Genomic DNA, 19313 nt, shown 5'->3' with positions numbered 1-19313 from the left:
AGGCTATTGTAAATGGGGTAGTTTTCCTAATTTCCCTTTTAGAGGATTTGTCACTGATATACAGAAATGCCTTTGATTTATGGGTGTTGCTTTTGTATCCTGCTACTTTGTTAAATTCATTTACTAGTTCTAGAAGTTTTATGGTGGAATTTTTTAGGTCTTCTCGGCATAGAATCATCAGCAGCAAGTAGTGCTAGTTTGAATTCTTCTTTTCCTATCTGTATCACTTTAATTTCTTTCATCCATCTCATTACTCTGGCCATAGTTTCAAGAACTATGTTAAATAGAAGTGGTGATTGAGAGCATCCCTGTGCTGTTCTAGTTTTCAGAGAGAATGCTTTTAATTTTTCTCCATTTAAAATGATGTTGGCCTGGGACTTAGCATAGATAGCTTTTACAGTGTAGAGATATGTTCCTGTTATCTCTAGTCAAATGCTTTTTTTGCATCTATTGAGATGATCATATGGTTCTTATCTTTAAGTCTATTAATATGAATTACATTTATTGATTTCCATATGTTGAACCAACTTTGCATCCCTGGGATGAATCCCACTCAATCGTGGTGCACTATATTTTTGATATGGTTTTGTATTCAATTTGCCAGAATTTTATTGATTATTTTTGCATCTATGTCCATTAGAGATATTGGTCTGAAGTTTTCTTTCTTTGATGTATCTTTACCTGGTTTTGGAATCAGGGTGTTATTGGCCTCATAGAATGAGTTTGGAAGTGCTCCCTTGTTTTCTGTTTCCTGAAATAAATTGAAGAGTATTGGTATTAATTCTTCTTTAAAGGTCTTGTAGAACTCGGCTGTGTATTCATCTGGTCCTGGGCTTTCTGGGTTGATAGGCTTCTGATGGTGTGTTCTATTTCATCACTTGAAATTGACCTGTTTAAATTGTGTATATCATCCTGATTCAATTTGGGCAAATCATGTGACTCTAGAAATTTGTCAATGCCTTTGATATTTTCTATTTTCTTGGAGTGCAAGTTTTCAAAGTAATTTCTAATTATCTTCTGTATTTCTGTTTTGTCAATTTTTTCAATTGTTTCTTTGGCTTCAATTTCATTGATTTCAGTTCTGATTTTAACTATTTTCTGTCTTCTACAGCTTTTGGTGTTGATTTGTTCTCCTTTTTCTAGGGCTTTGAGATGTAATGTTAAGTCATTTATTTTTGACTTTTTCTTCTTTTAAGGAATGAACTCCTTGCAATGAACTTTCCTCTTAGTACTGCCTTCATAGTGTCCCAGAGATTTCGATATGTTGTATCTGTCTTCTCATTCACCTCTAAGAATTTTTTAAATTTATTTTTAAAAAATTTAAAAATTTTAAAATTTGTTTTATGTAGTTATACAAGACAGTAGAATACATTTATGCGTTTGATATATCCTACGTAGATGGGATATAATTTCTCATTTTTCTGAGTATACATGTTGCAGAATCATATTGGTCATGTAGTCACATATATACATACAGTAATAATGTCTGCTTCATTCTACTATCTTTCCTAACCCCAGTTGTCTTTTTCAACTCATTGTTCATTCAGTAGCATATTATTTAGTCTCCAGGTGTCAAAGTATCTCCCCTTTTCTCCCATCACTTTTCTCTACCTAATCTAAGATAATGCTATTCTTCCCTAGTGCCCCCTGCCTTATTGTGAATTAGCATCTGAATATCAAATAAAACATTCAGCCTTTGGTTTTGTGGGATTGGCTTATTTCACTTAGCATGATCTTCTCCAACTCCAATCATTTACTGGTAAATAACACAATTTTACTCTTCTTTAAAGTGGAGTAATATTCCATTGAGTATATATACCACATTTTCTTTATCCATTTATCAATTGAGGGTCACCTAGGTTGATTCCATAGTCTAGCTGTTGTGAATAAAGATGCTATAAACATTGATGTGGCTGCATCACTATAGTATACTGATTTTAAGTCTTTGGGGTATAAACCAAGGAGTGGTATAGCTGGGTCAAATGGTGGTTCCATTCCCAATTTTCTGAGGAATCTCCATATTGCTTCCATAATGGTTGCATCAATTTGCAGTCCCACCAGCAATGTATAAGTGTATCTCTTTCACCACATTCTCACCAACACTTATTGTTGCCTGTATTCTTGATGATTGTCATTCTGACAGGAGTGAGATGAAATCTTAGAGTAGTTTTGATTTGCGTTTCTCTAACTGCTAGAGATGTTGAACTCTTTTTCATATTTGTTGATCAATTGTATTTCTTCTTCTGTGAAGTGTCTGTTCAGGTCCTTAGCCCATTTATTGATTGGGTTAATTTTTTTTTTTTTGGTTTGAAGTTTTTTGAGTTCTTTATATATCCTAGAGATTAACGCTTTATTGGAGGTACATGTGGTAAAGATTTTCTGCCAATCTATTGTCTCTCTCCTCACTTTTTAAATTGTTTCTTTTGCTGAGAAAAAGCTTTTTAATTTGAACCTATCCCATTTATTAATTCTTGATTTTACTTCTTGTGTTTTAGGAGTTTTGTTAAGGAAGTCAGATCCTAGGCTGACACGGTCAAGATTTGGGCCTATTTTTTTTCTTCCATTAGGTGCAGGGTCTCTGTTTTAGTGCCTAAGCCTTTGATCCACTTTGAGTTGATTTTTGTGCAGGGCAAGAGAAAGCAATCCTTAGCAAATAAAATAAAGCAGGAGTCATCTCAATACTAGTCCTTAAACTATATAAAGGCCGATAGTAATAAAAACAGTATATTTTGGCACCAAAATAGACTTGTAGACCAATGGTACAGAATAGAAGACACAGAGAAAAACCCACTAAATACGGTTATCACATACTAGAATGGGTTCCAAAAACATTCACTGGAGAAAAGACAGCCTATTCAACAAATGGTGCTGGCAAAATTGGAAATCCATATGTAGCAAAATGAAATTTCACCTCTAAGAATTTTTAAATCTCCTTCTTGATGTCTTTTTCAACTCATTGTTCATTCAGTAGCATTTAGTCTCCAGGTGTTATTTTTTTATTATTGATTTCTAATTTCATCCATTATGATCTGATAGAATGCAGGGTAGTATCTATACTTTTTTATATTTGCTAAGAGTTGCTTTGTGGCACAATATATGGTATGTTTTAGAGAAGGATCCCTGTGTTGCTGAAAAGAAAGTGTATTTGTTCATTTAAGGATGATATATTCTATATATGTCAGTTAAGTCTAATTTATTGATTGTATTATTTAGTTCTATAGTTTCTTTGTTCAGCTTTTGTTTGGATGATCTATCTAATGGTGAAAGAGGTGTGTTATTGTTATCCAGAATTACTGTGTTGTGGTCTATTTGACTCTTAAACTTGAAAAGTGCTCGTTTGATGAACGTAGATGCTCCATTGTTTAGGGCATATAAATTTATTATTGTTATGTCTTGTTGATGAATGTTTCCCTTAAGCAGTATGAAATATCCTTCTTTCTCCCTTTTGATTAATTTTGACTTAAAGTCTACTTTATTTGATATGAAGATGGAAACCCCTGCTTGCTTCCGCAATTCATGTGAGTGGTATGATTTTTCCCAACCTTTCACCTTCAGTCTGTGGATGACTTTTCCTATGAGATGAGTCTCCTGGAGGCAGCATATTGTTGGGTCTTTTTTTTTTTTTTTTTTTTAAGTCCAGTCTCCAGTCTATGTCTTTTGATTGGTGAGTTTAGGCCATTAACGTTCAGGGTTGTTATTGAGACATGATTTGTATTCCCAGCCATTTTTGTTTGTTTTTGGTATTTAACTTTACTTGGTTTCTTCTTTGATTAGTTTTTTTCCTTTAGTGTAATATCTCCCTTTGCTGATTTTCATTGTTGTTTTTCAATTCCTCTTCATGGAATATTTTGCTGAGGATGTTTTGTAGCTCAGGTTTTCAAGTTGTAAATTCTTTTAACTTTTATCATGGAAGGTTTTTATTTCATCATCATATCTAAAGCTTAATTTTCTTGGATATAAGATTCTTGGTTGGCATTCGTTTTCTTCAGAGCTTGATATATGTTGTTCCAGGATCTTCTAGCTTCCAGGGTCTGGGTTGAAAAATCTGCACATAATCTAATTGGTTTCCCCCTATATGTAATCTGATTCCTTTCTCTTGTGGCTTTTAATATGCTCTCCTTATTCTGTATGGTGTGGATCTGTTGTGATTTTGTACATTTGATGTCCTGTAAGCCTCTTGAATTTGGTTTTCCAATTTGTTCTTCATGTTTGGAAATTTTTTCTGATATTATTCATTGAATAGATTACTCATTCCTTTGGTTTGGAACTCTATTTCTTCCTCTACCCCAATAACTCTTAAATTTTGTCTTTTTATGTTATCCCATATTTCTTGAATGTTCTGCTCATGGTTTCTTACCATTTTCACTGTGTGGTCTACATTCTTTTCAAGATTATATATTTTGTCTTCCTCGTCTGAAGTCTTGTCTTCCAAGTGGTCTAATCTGTTGGTGATGCTTTCAATTGAGCTTTTAAGGGTTTATTGTTTCTTTCATTTCAAGGATATCTGTTTTTTTTTATTTAGAATCTCTCTCTCCCTATTGAAATAATCTTTTGCTTCCTGTATTTGTTTATGTAGCTCTTTGCCTAAATGAACTTTTACTGCCTATATTTGCTCTCTTATAAAATCCTTTAATTCACAGAACATTTTAATTCTGTATATACTGAACTCTTTTTTTCTCATTTCTTCTGCTGTGCTGGTCATGGATTATAATAATGTTGTATCTTCATATGTTTGGGGCACTTTCTTCCCTTGTCTTTTCATATTGCGTGTGTGTCTTCCCTTCTAGCACTGTAGATCCTAGGCATCGCTGTTCTTACCCTATAGGCTTATAGTGCTCCTGTTGGAATCCAATATCTCTCCTTTGAGGTGGAAAACAAAATATTATCAGATCCCAATATTAACAGTATATACACTAAAAACAAATGTTTGCTACTAAGATGTTTACAGTTTGGTCACAATGTACAGAAATGGTGAATTTAATTATTATTTACAATATACTCAGTAGGTTTGTAAAAGGGTTTATAGATTCTGATGGTGGACAAAGAACTGGGGGTGAGGAAAAGGAAGATATGCTCAGGAGGTAGGAAGCAAGGATATAGAGCTTTTATATCTTAGGAAGTGTAAAAGAGAAATCTAAAGAGGAAGGTTAGTAGTAGGAGAAGGGAGAGGAAGTAATTTGGGGTAGATAAATAAGTGGGAAGACAATAGAGTACATAAAACAAACACACATATATATTGAGAAAAATTAAAAATGTTAAAGTAGAAATTGGTGGGATAAAAGTTATATATATATATATCTGTACTATCCTATTCAGACATCCCAGTCCTCAAAATCCTACTTCATGCAAAATACTTGGTTTCACATATCTCGGGGATGTGAGGGCAGGAGAATAGAGAGGGAGAGGGGAAAAAAAATCTTGAAGGAAGAAACAGGATTGTTTTGGTTGGAAATCCATATCTTTGCTGCTTCCCTTCTCATCCAATAGGTGGGGTCGTCTGTTGTTACCTGGTTTGTCTGTCCTCAAGGTGGTGAAGTTAACAAGGGTGTCACTGTGCCAGGGTAGCAGCTGCTGGGGAGAGGGGGGAATTAGAAACTGGGTACCTAGCCAGCTGGAGTTCCAAACTGGGAGTTGCCCCCACTGAAGAGGTGATGAAAGTGACCCAAGATGGAGGCTCCTGCTTTCAGTGGTGGGCTGTCGGGTTGTGAGGCTAGAGCCAAGCCATGGCGTTGGAGGATGAGTTCAGAGAAGAGCTCTTGCAGTGTGCAGCTGTTGGCTGACTTCAGATCCTGTGTGAAGTTTCTTGGTGCAGGCAGGCCACTGCACACAGTATTTCCACTGCTGTAGAGTCCCAAGATGGCGGCAACCAGGGAGCCCTGCGTTGGTAGATGGGGGTCCACACGGGAGTGGCGGCCAGAGTTCCTGTGTGTGGGAAGCGGCCAGATATCCAGTGTGCTAGTGGTGTCAGTGATTTCTGCTCAGGTGGGTGGCCAAAAGTTCTATGCAGGTGTTGGTGGTGCCCACTTGAGTACCTGATAGTCCTGAGTGGGCAAGTAGTTGGGAGACCTACTTTGACACTAAAGCCTGGAGCCCTGCACAGGCGCAATGGCTGTGATTCCCACGCAAGAGCAGGAATATTGCTGACAGAGAAGCAGTGCTCTCACAACTTGAGTCCATGATCACAGAGTGACACAGAAAGCTGCCTCCGTCTGGCCCGCAATCTTGAATTCTCCCCTTTCACAGTCTTCAAATAGCTCCCAGCTGTGAACTAGCCTTTAATAGGAGGGCCTTTGAGGGACATTGCAGATCCCAACTGAATAGTAATTTGAGTGGTTTTCAAGGAATGGCACTGTATTCTTCCACAAAATGTCATGTATTCTTGCACAAAGTGACATGTATTCTTTATTTGTCCAATAAGACTGCAAATCCTTATTTTATTCATACCTGCTCCTAGCTTAAAGCACATTATATTCTCTGTGAAATATCACAATCATGTCAACAGTTGGCCAACAGTAAGACTGATTAAATGATTCAAAGGCTCAAGCAAAGTCCAATTAGATCAACTGTGGCTAAAAGACAGAATGAATGAAAGGCTTCACTTGCTGGTGCAGAACTGGCCCTGAAATTTTGCCCGAAGCATACACATCCACATCTGACTCCATGGCTGCCCCGTTGGTCACATCGTGGGATTCTTTTTGATAACATTTTATTTAAAATTTTTTAATTCTACTATTATGTTTAGAATTTATGAGTAAGTATGGTATATAATTTTTTTGTAATGTCCATTATTTAGATATCAATACCAAGATTATGCTGGTCTCCTTAAATGAACCAGGAAATCATCACTATTAAAAATGAAACAAAACAAACAATAATAATTAAAAAAAAAACCTCTGGAAAGATTTATGTAAGAATATCATTTCTGGGCTGGGGATGTGGCTCAAGCGGTAGCGCGCTCGCCTGGCATGCGTGCGGCCCGGGTTCGATCCTCAGCACCACATACAAACAAATGTTGTGTCCGCCAAAAAGAAACCTAAAAAATAAATATTAAAATTAAAAAAAAAAGAATATCATTTCTTTTTAAGTAATACTTATTTTGGGGAAAATTTATATATTCTGTTAACTTGGAGGTAAATGAATTAGCTCTCACCCTGGTCCCTCAACTAATCTCAGATGTTATAGCAATTGAAGCTTTGGATTTACTTGTTTCCTTATTTTATAGGAAATGACATTTTTCTCTGATTTTTTTTGTGCATGTGTGTATGTGTGTGTGTACACATGTGTGTGGCTTTGGCAGAGGTAAAAGAGAGTCCAGCAAAAATATTTCTTTTCTTCTAACTCAGGGAAAATCCTTCTTTGTCTTAGTGCTGGAATCCTTTCTTTGAGGCAGGATAATAAAGCTTTCTCTTTGGAAATTTCAGATACCAAAAATGGAATATTGGAAGACCTGTTTTGGGAGAAGCATGGTTCTTTGGAGGAAAGAAACTAGGGCCCACTGAAGAGCATGGAGATGGGAATCAGCAGGCTGGGTCTGGGACTGCATTTTTTCTCTTCTTTTTTCTGCATGAGACACTTAACTTCTTTGAGCTTTAGTTTCAATTCCAGTAAAACAAAGAGAACAAGGCCAGCCTTGCCAAGCTGACTGGATTAGTGGGAGGATCAAATGGGATAAAAAAATATTATCTTATTTGTAAAATGCTATAGAAATAAAGTATATTACTTTTACTCCTTCACATAGAGCTCCCTGGAAAGTTGTCAAGGGAGAAACAAAAGGATGTCACAGCTACTGTTGCTTTTTCATTCCATCCTAATGAACACCCCGCAGCTAATCTGCAGTCACAGAGGACTCGCATGAATATGGAACTTATATAATTCATAAACTGCCACTACAGCCTGGAAAGGGCTTAATCAGTTGCCTTCACTCTTAATTATTTTAAAACCTTAATAATGGTCAAATGAGCTGCATGGCAGTTTAATTAATTTACATTAAGCCCAAAGGTCTTGAGTGAGTGCTGAGGTTTATGAACACAAAGTCTAAGGGTTTGGCGGGAGCATGTCAAGCCTGAATGGATATCTGGGCTGGTTCCCGCTGGATCCTCCAAGTCAGAGAGAGAGAGTAGAGAGAGAGTGTGTGTGTGTGTGTGTGTGTGTGTGTGTGTGTGTGTGTTGCATTCACATAATCACATTTGTATCTGCTTATAACATTAGACTTAGACTTGAAGGCTTTGAAAATGAGCTCACTTCTTGTTACTCGTGAGAGAAAAGCTGTGGAACTGTCTGCGAATTTCAGTTGCCCCTGTTTTCCCTTCTCCAGTTTCTATGGTTCATGGAGAGCGAGGTGGATGTTACTTTAATTTTGTGGAGGAGAACTGGTGCTTTTTGCTGCCCATCACATGGGTTTGATAATTAGCATATTTTAATGCAAAAATCCCAAAGGAAGACAATGCTATTCCTGAATTGTTCCAATACAAGTCATCTGCAACATTGAGTTGGCCTTGTTCAGTTGAATGGCTGCTCATTCCCAGCCCAGGAGGCTGCTTTCTCAGGCCATGTTCTGGGGAGAATTTATTACCCACACTACCGTCTGTCTGGGTTGGGATCATAATAAAAAAAATCTTGAGATGTTTTTTTCCCCTCCAAATAGTCAAGTGGACAGGAGAATGAAGAAGGAAGTGGATAAGAGACACCCATTTGACTCATTTTACTGTCTGCACTAGAACACTGTAGGGTCTAGGGAAAGAAAGCAATCTGATGCGAAGTTCAGATGGCCATCATTCCCACCCTTCTACAATGCTGCCAGGGGCACTGGTCCTAGCAAGAGACAAAGTGACAGGCAGCTTTGTAGAATGAATCTGTAGGAAACTCTCAGAATTGGAATAATTAAATCTGTCAAAGCATCATTTATGTTGTGCAGTAGTTGTCAAAACATCCATCACACTTTGGTTAGATTTAGAAGCCAAACGTTGACAGGAAGTTGATAATCTGGCCAGTTTAACACTTTGAGGTAATTAGACAATGCATATTGCTATGGAAGTCTCATGTGTTTGCTTTAAGACAGCACATGCCCTACATTATAGATGCCAAAGGGTAGGGAACTGGTAGTATCTTCCATCCATGGCTGACTCAGCTGGTGCTAAGTGCTGGAGGTTAGATTTGGTCCTCAGGTGAACAAGTCAGTTTCTTCTGATCTATTCTACTACAAGCCAGTTCTCAAATGAGTATTTTTGATCTCAAGAAATTGAAAATATACCATCAGCCTGTCATGTTGCATGTAGGTAACTCGGATCTTTTGGGTTGCTTTATGGTAGGAGGGGAAGGAATGGGGAGAAAGGGGCTGGCTCTTGGCTGTTGTGTAATGCTCCGATGCAGGTTGAGAGTCATACAGATTTTGGGTTTAAGTCATGGCTCTGCCACTTATTGCAGCATTGAGAAGTGTGACTTCTCTGGGTTAATGTCTTCATACAAATGACCCTAATCCAATAAAATTGCTTTCCTTATTAAGATGTTGGGACATAGACACACAGGAAAAGAACACGTGAGACTCAGAGAGAATCCAGTCATCTACAAGCCAAGGAAAGAGGTCTAGAAGAAACCAACTAGGTTTAAAAGTTAACCTTATACTCCTTGCCTCCAGAACAGTAAGAAAACAGATTTCTGTTGTTTAAGGCATCTGTTCCCAAGTGTACTGGGAATATTGGGAGTACTTTGTTTTTGCATCCCAAGGAAACAAATAAAACGAATAATAATATACTATACATCTCCCAAATTGTGGAGATTAAATGAGTCTTGGTGTGAAGCTGGTATAGCAGAATCAGGTAGTTAGTAAAAAAGGTGATTGTCTGTCATATTTAAGTTCAAGGCCTTGCGTTCAGACAATTTTTCCACTCAATATGTGTTCAAAACATTTGGGGCAGAGCAATCCCATAGAACGTTCTTATCAGTAGCCATGGTATGAAACTTGGTCTAATATGGTAGCATTTGAAATGCGACTAGTGATTCTAGAAGCTTAATTTTCGGTTGAGTTTAAATTTAAGTCACAGCTGTTACTGTCCTGGGCAGTGCATATCTAAATCCTATGAGAAGATACTTATGTGAGGCACATTTATTTATTTTTTATTTTTTCGTGGTGCTGGGGATTGAACCCAGGGCCTTGTGCAAGTGAGGCAAGCACTCTGCCAACCAAGTTATATCCCCAAACCCACATTTACTTTTAGATAGCTAAATTTGCCTCATTTATCAGCACAGTGAGGTTCTTCGCAGTTCCACAGGCTATCTACGATATTATCAATGTCATCTCAGAATTTTACAATGTCACTTCTTGAGTCCCTAATATATTAATTAAATTAAAAAAATTCTTTGCTGTTTTCAGACAAATATGTTCAAATCCCCTGTTGCTACACACTTTAGTAGAAAAAGAATATTTAAAGACCGGCCCGAGTGACCCATAAAGAGCTTTTGTTTGGATATTTGAGGGGATTTTCATTTCTGCTTAGGTTTGCATGGATTTCCCTTGTGAGGAAGGAAAATTTGAAATGGGTAAGGATTTTCCCTAATAGGGCCTGAGGCATGAAAGTGAGTTAGAGGGAGGAGAAAGTGGCTTAGACCTTGTGGATAAGGAATGTGGATGAAGACCTTAATTTTCAGCCAGGTCTGTCAAGGGAGGGTCAGGTGGGGAAGAACCTCTGCTTCAACCTTAGGGAAGAATTATTACCCCATGGCTTTGCATATACCTTACCACTTCAGAAGTAGCTGTATGGTAGGGGAGGAAGATTTTTTTATTATTTAAGTCAATATTTATTTGAATGACGACTGGGTAACATATTTATAGGTAGGAAATATACACAATGAGCATAAATAAATACCACGGTTGCCCTCATTGAGGGAAAATGCGATTACATAATGATACAAATACTGTAATAACTAAGGTGAGAAAAATGACTAGGTGGTATAATAGTGTATGGCAGGGACAGCTGCCTTGAGGAAGAAATATTGGGTGAATTCTAAAAGATGGGTCTTAAATCCTGGAAAGTCCTTTCAGGCTTACAGAGGAAAGAAAGGACAGAAGATGACTATTTTTTCAATGTCTTAGTATGTGAGCAGTATATTAGCCACGGGAGGAGATGCAAATGTAACTGATTGGGAATTTTCCTTTAAGATGGAGTGTGGGGCTAAGTAGGGGGCACGTGGGTACCACGTGGATGCCAGGACGGATGCTAGAATGCAGATGGAATCAAGTGTGAGGTAAAGAGATAGGGTTCAGCAGAGGCAGGTGTTGGGAAGGCATCATTGAGATCAGGCTTTTGGGGGTTGGGCAGATGGGAATGAAGCCAGATGCTTTAACTTGACCATGTGGGCTTGGACTATGGACATCAAAGCTGTCCATTTGACCGTGTTTTCAGGACCCATGTAAGCCCAATATTCTTGGGTAGTCTCATGATGGTTGTGTAGTGGGGAGATAAAAGCAGGAAGCCCACTATGACTGGAATTTAAAGTTTCTCCAGCTAAATGTTGGCATTAGAACCAACTTAATTAGGTTTCGAGAACGACTGAAGCGATCTGAAAAGATTCAAGTGACTTTCTCAAAGTCATGTCTGTTGTGCATGGTTTTTATCCTCATGGAGCTTAATGTTAAGAGTGTGGATGGACAAACATACGTTAATACTTCATACAGTGCAATCAGTGCCATAGATGAGGTATCTTACTGGACATTCAGAAGAGGGGAAGGTTACTCCTATTAAAGGGTAAGGTGATAGTTGGAAAAGCTTATTAAGAATGAGTGGAGGGGGTGTTCAGAGTTATGAGAAAGAATTTCTGGGTGAAGAAGAATTTGAACCATGTCTTATGAAACATGGGTCTTGTCCTGGGGACAGAGATTAATCTTGTACTTTTAGATCAGACTGATCAAAAAACTCTACTTCTATCAGCTCAGGCTCTTCACAGAAACATGTCCCCAGTGAGAATCACTACATTGTCATTGCATCTTCCCTGATCAAGCTTTATATCATGTTTTGCTTTGCAAAAATCAATGCAAATATTTATTGTTTGGAATACATTATTGGAGGAAGTCATCATGAAATACATGAGGATCTTCTCTCAGCATGGAACCCAGGGAGAGACAGGCCTGGCACTGGGGACTTTCTGTGGCTCTCCATGGCAATAGATGGCCCAATGCACATGATCTTTCCCTCCACTCTACTAGGAAGGTTCCTCTGAGTAGCTCTGGAGATGGGTGTAACCTGTTGGAACCGAACAGCCCACATTTAACCTTTTTTGGAGAAGAACATTCTATAGAATCTCTTTGATGTTTCCTGATATAAAAAAGCAGGTGCGGGCTCCATTTTGTCTAGAAGCTCAATCCGTCCTGTCCCAGCTTTTGAAACTACTTTCTGTGTTCTGTGGTTTTTTTCATTGTTTTGTTTTCCTTAGCTTTTATATTTCTCAGCCAGCCCATTCCACCAAGGAGAACCCACTTCTACTGTCCGTGCAGGACATGGGCAGGACAGTATAATATTGGAAATTCCTTTTGTTAAGTGATAAATGGCTTCCTTAAGACTGATTGGCTGCTGATCCTCCCCTCCACTTAATAATCATTGGTCATAAAAAGAGCTTAAGATGTGTTGTAGGAGCCATTGGTGTTAATACTAGGAGAATTTGTTCCATTATTGCTGAGTGTTCACCAAAGAAAAGAAGGCTCTTACAGGAGGGCCGGCTTAATAAAGGAAGGCTTTTGGGGAGATGTATTATGAATAAACATTAATGAGAATAAAGTAAAGATTGTGGAGGTTTAGGTAGGATCAGGGTAATAAATGCCTATTTAGTGCCATGTTTCTGATGAGGGGAGTAATGAAGGAATGAATGAATTCAAGGTGATATGAAATTATTCAGGAGAATGATTCCATGGTTAGAACAAGTCACCAAGGTACAGGTTCTCCAAAGATGGGCCAGCCATGAAAGTGCATAGCTCCTATTTGGAACTCTGTTGGTTCATAGCATATAGAGTGGGGGAAAAGTTATTACCGCTACTGTCACATGAGAAGGAAAGGTTTCCTTGAGGCTAATTGAAATTGAATGTAGCCACCAGACTGCTTCCTTGAAGTCAGCAGGAGCGGTTGGTTGGCTGAGGTGTCCCCTGGGAATTTGATCTATTCTGAGTTGAAAAAATAAGAGCTCCCCTCCTTTCATGTGAAATAACCCTAGAAAATCTCTTGAGCCTTCAATAGATTAACTGTGAGCAAAATTCAAGCAGAAAATAGAGGTGATAGACAGGCTTTGCTGTCAGTCGTTCAGCCAGGGTGTGGAATTGGATTTAATTCAGCAGAAAATGATTTTTAGGGTGAGAAGTCCTCCTGATTGGACTCCCAGGACTAAAGGAGAGTTGGCAACCTTGGTGGCCTGTTCCCAAAGCACCCAGAAGAAGGAGGGAGGAAGGGGAACGACACGCACAGGCTTCTTAGTGTCTGAAGGGAAAAGTCTGTTTTCTCTGGCCTCCTGGCTTGCAGCCAGCCACATAGGGGCCAATTTGAGGCTGGTTTTCATTGTTTGGATTTAGTCACGGAACCCTCTGTAGTGGCTCTCATATGAATTCTGCCCTTTTTTTAAAAGGACGGCAAATCACAGTAATTTTCTAGAAAGTGAGAAGCCTGCTCAGCCCCCCCTTTCCTTATGCAGATTCTAAATGAAAAAAAAAAAAAGAAGAAGAAGACAAAGGAGAAGCAGGTGGAAATCACATGTCCCCTCAGTACCAATGGAAGCTAGGGGGAGGACATGTCTTTTGGTCTGTCAGGGGCCCCGTTCATCTTCAGAATCAGGCACATTCATCCTTTCCCCACCCCATATCAACTGGTGATACTTGAAAAGGCAGGCGTGCCTCCCATGACAAAAGGACCCTCCTCTGGGAGGAATACCAGAAACCACCGGTTCCCCAGGAGAGCTCATTCTCTTGAAAAGAGATGGGAGGAGCAGGGACAAGCAGAGCCCATGGTTCGCAGATATACCACTTGACAGGGAAAGGAGTCAGAAAAGTGGAAACCAGAGGAGTGGGAAAGCCATGCTCCTCTTGAGTATCAAGCCAGACTGCAGAGTTTTCCTGGTTCTTCAGAATCTACTCAGGAGGTAGAAGCTTCCTTCTCTCCTTCCCTCCCTATCCCTCCCCTACTTACTATGGACTTTGAAATGGACTGGCTTCTCAGGGACTTTATGGTAAGAAAAGCAGCTGCCATTCTAGTTTCTTTGAAAAGGCACCCAATAGTGAGCCAGAGGCTGAGTTTATACTGTTCAGTGACCTGCTCTTGCATCTACTGGATTCCCGATACTAGGGAATTGGAAATAAACCCTACTCAGGATGGACCACATAATTTTCAGGTCCCACGGTAAAAGAAAATTGCAGGTCTCCAGTTCAAAAATTATTAAGAATTAATTGCAAGACAGCAACAGCAACACATTGAATCAATTTCAGAACCCTGTAAGTACAAGACTCCACGTGACTAGACAAACACATGCCCACAGAACCCTATGCCCTCTGTGCTTAAGAATGTTATTTATAGTCACACATACACAACCTAAATGCATGTACAACATGCTTAATAGAAATTTCACTTCTCAGAAATATACAGCTTGATTGATTTTCACAAAACAAACCCACTCATGTAACCAGCCTCTCAATCAATTAACAGAACATTACTGGAATATCAGAAACCCCTTTGTGTTCCTTTCTGGTCATTACCCACTTCTTTAGTGATTGACTTCTTTCATTCAATTTTATCTTTATGAAGCTTATCCTGTATTGCTGGATGTAGTTGAATTCATTTACTTACACTGGTGTTTTTTAAACCATCGAGTCCTTCACCTTATCTATTCTCTCTATGGTTGGTGAATTTTGGGTTGTTCCTAGTATTTGGCTATTACATCTAGTGTAGCTGTGGAAATTCCAGTACCTGTCTCCTGGGGCAAGTGAGTAACTTGTTTTGTTGGAATTGCTGGCTAATAGAGTAAGTTTATATATAGATCTTGGCTCTGTTAGTATACACACCTGCTTCACATCAAGTAATCTCTACCCTTTACCTTCTACTGGTTATATGAGGGTATAGAGTATTTTCTAGCTTTGGAGTGTTCCAGTTAAAGTTCCAGTTGCTTTATATTTTTGGCAACATTGGTTTTATCTTCTTTTAAAATAATTCAGCTATTTTGATTGATTATATACAAAATAATTAATTACAAGGTAAAGTATGGGAAAAGTAAGTTTCTTTTTTTTTAACTCAAATCACTAAAGGTTGATTTTGTTGAGGGCAGGGGGAAAGGAGTAGTCAAATCTAGCATACTTTATTGTGAAAAATACATAAAAGAAAAATATAAATCCAACTTTAAAACAATCTTTTCTTTCTATTCAAATTGATTTTAAACATTTATATAAACTTCAACATTGTAAAAGAATATCATCCATTTATAAAAATTAGTTGAACAGTCAAGTTCGCCCAAGAAAATGTGAAGTTTCTTGTACATAAGACACACTTTCTATTTCAGCCTCTCTCTACACAGTGGCTCCTTTTCTCTTACATCGTTTTTCTCTATGTGATGGTCAACTAGAATCACAGAAAATTCAGTTACGGTTAGAATTTGGGAAGGAAAACCTCTTTGGACTCTAGGGGAGTCAGAGGAGACTTGATGGCAGTGATGGGGCTTGAGTTAGATTTGGGAAGAGCTTTGACAAGGTGGGGAGCAGGGCAGAAGGCGCTCCCTGGTGTCAAGTCAGACTATTCTGGCTGCCATGAGGATTTTTCCCCAGAAAGATGGTGGGTGTGGCCAAGGGGAGCTGTGCCAGAGTATGCAGATGGTTCCCAGAGGCTGAGAACCTTGGCTGCTACCACTGGTTTGCTTATGTCTTGGATATAGGAAAATTAATATGGCCAAGGTCCTTTTAAACGGAAAAAAGGGAAAAGGCTGAAGGCTGATCCAAAAATGAAGGGATAAGAGAGGGACTGGATTAGAATTCAGGGCAGTATTGGAAAACTAAGAGAAGTTAGAAATATTTGGAAGGAGAAATTAATAGTCTTTGTCTATATTCCCTGTTCTCAGGTATCACCACGTGCTGCAGCTGGGATGTCTGATTGTGCACCCATGGAGAGGCACTGCGGTTTCCTAGTGTCCCAGTCTTTCCCTCTCAATCATCAATATAAAAATAGGAATATTAGGTAGCTTTCCTGAAACTGTTATCTAAATAACCAACAAGATGGGGTTAGTATATATCGGGCTAAGGGTAAATATAGAGTGGATAAAATTGCTTTGATAACTTTCAGTTAATCTCATAATTTTTTAAGGTGGAAAGCAAGTTTGTTTCTTCTTCTTCCCCTTCCCCTTCCCCTTCCCCTTCCCCTTCCTCCTCCTCCTCCTCCTCCTCCTCCTCCTCCTCCTCCTCCTCCTCCTCCTCCTCCTCTTCTTCTTCTTCTTCTTCTTCTTCTTCTTCTTCTTCTTCGGATATGGAGCTAATTTTGGAGTTTGGGGCCCCTAAATATGTTGAATTTATTGCTTGTCTGATGCTACTGCTTGATATAGCATATTTTGTATAGTTATTATTCTTCATGGCTGCAAGTGATATCTTCCTGTCCGGATCTGCTAAGAAAATTGCTATTTACCAATTTGTTTCTCATTTTAATACTTTCATGTTAACCTATTTTTATATGAAGTTGATTGTTTCTTTGTGGAGATTTAAAAGAAGTATTTAATTCTGCCCTATTCCCAAATGTCCCACTTTAGAATACAGATCATATGTATCTAAAGCTCTTTGTCCAGAAAGTATGAGAGCATGTGTGGAACCATTTACAACGGCTTATGCAGAATGTAGGTAGTGGTGATAGAATGCTCAGGGGTTGCCCATCATGGTAAGTTGCCCACTGTGATAAGTCCTTTGCTCCTTGCTAGAAGCCTGATGGTGGCAGCTGTTAATGTGTGTGTGTGGGTGTGTGCACATGAACATCTTTGTTAAATCTGTGATGGGCAGACAGTTTGAGGAAGTAGTGTATTTATTGAATGAAGACTCCAACTGGTCAGTGGATTGGAAGGGAGGTGTACATTTCTACAGTGTTGGTTTCATGCCTTTGTTTTCTCTCTCTCACACATACACACTCCATGATCCTCCTGACAAACCAATTACATTCACACTGGGCCTCCACTTTTAATTATCTTGTATGAGGCCACCTGTCTTCCTTTCCTTTTGGCTATATTGTGGACATTACCTGTATGTGAGAGGTGTGTATGATATAAAGGAATTTTGTTTTTAACCAAATTCACAATCCAGAAGCCCTCCAGACATTTCCCATGAGACATTTGAACTTGTATTATTTGGCTTTGAACAATTGGAAAGACAGGAAAAGAGAGTATTTATACTAGTTCTCATTTAGGCCAAGTTTGCTTATCCTGTTTATCAAAAATAAGAGACAACAACCTGGAGCAGTTTTGATTGGGTCTAAATATTTCTTCACATTTGAATGGGCTCCAAGGGCCTGGTCCAGAGCTGAAGCAGAACACCTGCATGTTCTGGAGGAAGGCAAGCCTGTCTGCATGAGCAGTGGCTCTACTTTGGCTGGAGACAGGCCAGGGTGCCATCATTCTGCCACAAGGGCTGTAGCCACGCAGCTGTCTCCTGTGCCTCTGAGCTGATGGTTGTTGACAAGATCTGGAACTAACTCACACTGGGAATCAAGCTATGCCTTGAACAGCTCTGGCTGCTCTACCTGGATATCTTAATTTTCGGAAGCTCATTGTTCATGCGATGGAAGCAAAGAATTATCATAGCTAATGTTACTGAAAACTTATTATATACCAGGCAGCACTCTGAGCACACCCTCATAGCCCCTGAGGTAGGTACTATCACAGTTCCATTTTACAGATAAGGAAGTAGCGATGTAAAAAGACTTAATAATCTGCTAAATTCTAAGAGTAAGTGACAACATTCAGAAGATATAACAACTAGAATGATCCAAGCACTTGACAAGGAGAAATGAGTCTGTAACCACTCAGGACAGGTGCTCCCTGGAAATAAAGCTGGCTTGGACAGGCTTGTTCTTGGGCATACACATCGTATCAGTTGGGGACTCAGTTCACCTACTTGGTAGCATCTTAGACACACAGGGAAAATGCATCCTCTTATCCCACCCTCTGCCACCTATTTTTCCTCCTTAGAACAGTCAGAATTAACTCCCTTCTGAAGCTTGCTTCATTCCTGTCAAATAGATTACTGTTCACCTCTGGGAACCTGAATACCATAGCATTTTTTTCACCACTACAATGGTGCAATGATTTAGACTGAGAGCAACCGGAGGATATAGCTGTCTTCCTTCTTCACTCTGGCGAGTGTGTGTGACACATTGTAGGAACTCTCTGAATGTTTGATAAATGAAAACAAAGGCAATGATTAGAAAACTAGGGTAGCACAGTAGATATAACAGAGTCTGACACTGAAGTCACCAGACCTGAGTTCAGGGTCCAGCTTTGTCATTTGTAAATTGTATAACCTGGAGCGTGAGTTACTTAATGTAGCTCCTCCTCAGTTTTCCCACCTGCAAAATGGGTACAACGTCATTCCTCTAGGATTATTGTGGATGATATCTGTTATCTATCTGATAGATATATAATTTAAGATAATGTATACACAGCTCTTATCACAGGACCTGGAACATGATAGATGCTCAGACAACAGGAGATAATGGGTGAAACAGACCATGTATTGGACAGGTGTGGGAGTTGGTGGGTGGGACAGGCATCAGAAGAGGAGTCCTGGGGCGCTTTCATAGTTTGAGAACTGTCATCTTGGAGCTTAGATTATTGAAGTGGGAAAAGGCAAAAGACTTCAGAGATTACAAGATATGTCCTGTCCAAAAGGACAGAGCCACAGAGAGTGGAAAGAGATAAACAGATACAGGGAACACTTCACTGCTTTGTCTGATCTTTATTTTTATTTCCTTGTTTTCACTGTATCATTTCACTGTCTGCCTTTGTTCCCACCCCCCACCCCCCTTTTTTTTCTTGCTCTCTCAGCTGGTCTTAGTCCTGGGAAGGGCAGAGGCAATCACAGTGAAAACTTGAATAGACCTGTGCTGAGAACTATGACATCATGGATCTGTGCTTAATAGATGTACAGAAATGACCTTGTTTATAATGTGCACATGATGTGTCAAGAGCTACTCATAAAACAGCCCTTGTTCAGGTCTCTACACTGTATTTTGCATTTGTATTAGCTAACCTCCCTTTGTGCTATGGGAAGACACATCATGCAATGTGGTGGACATTACAAGTTCCAGTATTACTAGTTTCACATCCAG

This window comes from Marmota monax, unplaced genomic scaffold, assembly GCF_021218885.2.
Source record: "Marmota monax isolate L192 unplaced genomic scaffold, Marmota_monax_Labrador192_F-V1.1 WCK01_AAM20220418_F8-fsc00154, whole genome shotgun sequence".
NCBI lineage: Eukaryota > Metazoa > Chordata > Mammalia > Rodentia > Sciuridae > Marmota > Marmota monax.
Note: the sequence above shows the minus strand (reverse complement) of the source record.